The following is a 3266-nucleotide window of genomic DNA, read 5'->3' on the forward strand; positions in this document are numbered from 1 at the left end:
AGAGCTGGAACACGATTGACCACCTCAACCTCCTCAGAGGAAGAGAAGTAAACACGTGCCCTGTATTTTATCCCAAGAGCCCCTGTATATCTAACTTATCATAGTCAGATAAATACTTAATTTTATTCCTCAGAATTAAATGCAATCAAACAACCAGACGAGTAAACACAGTCTGGTGTGATAAGATTCATATCACAAATCGTAATGACATCTGTAACTCCTCATAGTCAGATAAATACCTCATTTAATTCCTCAGAATTACATGCAGCCAACAACCAAACGAGTAAACACGGTCTGGAGTGTTAAGATTCACATCAAAAATTGAAAATGATGTAATACACGCGTTGCCTCGGCACACAACAATATCAATCTTCTCTGAGAAAAGTAGCTGCAGCAGCAGAGCGCTCACTCAGAGGAGGAAGAAACCGCAGCGTGGGCTTCCGAGCCTTAAGAGAGAGCGCTGGATCTAGGGAGTGCAGGCGGAGAAAGGGCGAACCGTCTCCAAACCCATCCGCTAGATCCACGTGTGATACCCGCGATCTGAATCACCGCCGTTTTTTTTTTTGAAATAGCGGGACCGAACCGCGAGCTCGCAAGCACGGACACACTCCTCGGAGCGTGCCCAGCGGGAGCGGAGCGTTCAGCGGGTAAAGCAAAATCAGGCCCTCTCTTTTTCCCGAGAACTGACTGCGCGAGCTCCGCTCCACAGTAAAGCTGCTCATTATAATTTTAGGCATAATATGCTTGTGTAACTGATGCTTGTGCAACTGGCGAGCTCATCGACGCCCTCCATATCAACCTCCTCGGAGGAAGACAGGCGGAGCGTCAAGCCCTCTCACCGGGGGGAAAGAACCGCAGCGCGGGCTTCCGAACCCCGAGAGAGAGCGCTGGATCTGGTAGGTGAGGAAGAAGATAGGAACTCGCCCGTCTACATTCCCTCCACCGGATCCATATGCGAACCCCACAAGCACAGCCAACGCTCTGCCTCGGCGAAAGCAGCACCGGTGCCGCGAGAAATGCAGATGAAGGCTCCCTCCTCAAAGAAAGCCTTCCGAGAGCGAAGCAAGGCAGTCACAAACACTCGCCTAGATAGCTGACTCTGCGTGCTTCGCTCCCAAGCAGACAACACAAACTGTGTGGGTCCCCACCCGAAATATAGCACGGGCAGGGAGGAACACACAGCCTGCTTCTATTTGCTGAAGCTTGGCATAATGGAGCTTATAAGTGGTCAAACAACACTAAGTAAGACTCACAAACAAAATAGCAACTGACACACACACAGAGCGCTTGCTGAATGACAAAAAGCTGATGCCGGTTCCACCGCACATGCTTTTATAGCTTCCTGGTCATGACGTCACCCGCCCATGACGTCTTGCCCATCTTTTGGACTGATTTCATATGTGATTCAGAGCGTGGTCACACTTGGGGCATTCCCGAAGTGTTTTCCAACGCAGCTCGAGTTCCTGAAGGGGAACTGGGATTAAAGTCCAAAACCTGACTTGAAATAACCGAACAAATCAATCGGGGCAACAGCGGTTCCATTAACAACAAATTAAGTTCACAAAATCTCACTCATTTGTGCACGCTTGTTCTTAAGCAGACCTTAATGTCGATCATGGATCAAATCGATCCACCATGACAAACAGCGAATATATCTGTGCTGTTTAATGCATTTGAGACGTTGTGTTTTCCTCAGTGCATAACTGACATGTCACAGGTATATTTTTCATCTGTAAATGTTAGAAAGTCACGCAAACATATCCATTTTGCTGTCAGGAGTGGGCATCTGGATGAGGCTGACGCCAGTGAATGAGCGCTGCTGCACGCATGCGCACTAAACAGTAAAATATACATTTTGCTAAAAAATTTGTTGTTGGACATTAAATGTGTCTTGTAGAATTTTAAATCTACATATAAGTGTATTGTTTTATGATAGCTGTAACTGTAAAGGGACTATTGTAATGGGTAAATCAAATGGAAACTAGTACAATAATTACTAAACTCAAATGAGTTAATGTGTGTTTCTTATACCTGTTAAAATATAGTCAATTTCTTTATTATTTGTTTTCATTTTTAATTCAGTTATTTTAACTTTTAATTTAGTTATTTTAATGCTTTAAAGAGCAATAATGTTCTGCTATCTGTTCTGCAAACTATAAAATGTACAGCTGTCATAAAACCAGAGAGAAAGGCTGCATGGCTAGAAACTGTAAAGAAAAAAAAAGTCAAATAATAGTATGTGAGAGAGTAGTAATATCATTGGATTCCTATTGGTCAGTGTTAGAGGAACTCAGCTTAGTCTGACAGTTAGCCTGCTTTAGACCAGGTTAGTTTCCCAGCATAAGTTGCCACAGTGACTAGCTTGATCTAGGCCCATGTTAAATTTGCTTTATGGAACCAAATCATTTGACAGTGAGTCAGACTAACTGAAATAAGCCTGGCTTATTTTGAAAACTTGTTTTATGAAACAGGCCTCGAGGCAGTAAAAGTGATCATATTTTCTCCATTGCATCGAATCGCATTGTGTTGAATCGAATCAAATCGAAATTGGATCACACTGCATCGTAACAGGGGTGAATCGTATCACATTGCATCGGAAGCTGCTTCATATGTATCTTTAATGTATCATATCATTGGCTATGCATCGAGATGCGTATCGTATAGGCCTAAGTCATGAGATGCACATCCCTAATACACACATACAGTATAGACCTTAAACTAGTGCTCAGCCATTTTTAGAATTCTGTCTTTGAACTTAAGTTTTGGCGGCAACTCTATAGCCTCACTGTTGAAGAGTAATTAGGTGGTGACGTGGAGTTACTTATTATAGAGTAAACGAAAGTTAGCATGAGCATTGTAATGTTTGAGTCGGCTGTCATGACAAATGTGTCACGTGGTCGTGGTAGTAGTAAAGCGCTCGAAGAACGAGTAAACACTCGTCTTCGCTGATCTGAATTGCAGGTGTGGGGGAGAGGGGGGTTGCTGGAGGTGTGAATGGTTGTGTGGAGAGGTGTTCAGAGCGGGTGTGGGGTGTCTTTTCAAACCTGCAGTAGAACTCGTTCAGATCGTCTGCCAGGTGTTGATTCTCCACAGTGCTGGGGGATGGTGTCTTGTAGTTGGTGATGTAGTTGGTTATGTTGGTGAACAACATAAATCAACAACATTAATCCAGGACAAAGAAGACACCGTCCCGCGCCTTAACAGTAACATCAGGGAGGGGGGGGGGGGGGGGGGCGCCCGGGGGGGGGCCGGGGAGCATGGGTGGA

Source organism: Sinocyclocheilus grahami, unplaced genomic scaffold (assembly GCF_001515645.1).
Source record: "Sinocyclocheilus grahami isolate Dianchi unplaced genomic scaffold, SAMN03320097.WGS_v1.1 scaffold1260.1, whole genome shotgun sequence".
In the NCBI taxonomy this organism is placed as follows: Eukaryota; Metazoa; Chordata; class Actinopteri; order Cypriniformes; family Cyprinidae; genus Sinocyclocheilus; species Sinocyclocheilus grahami.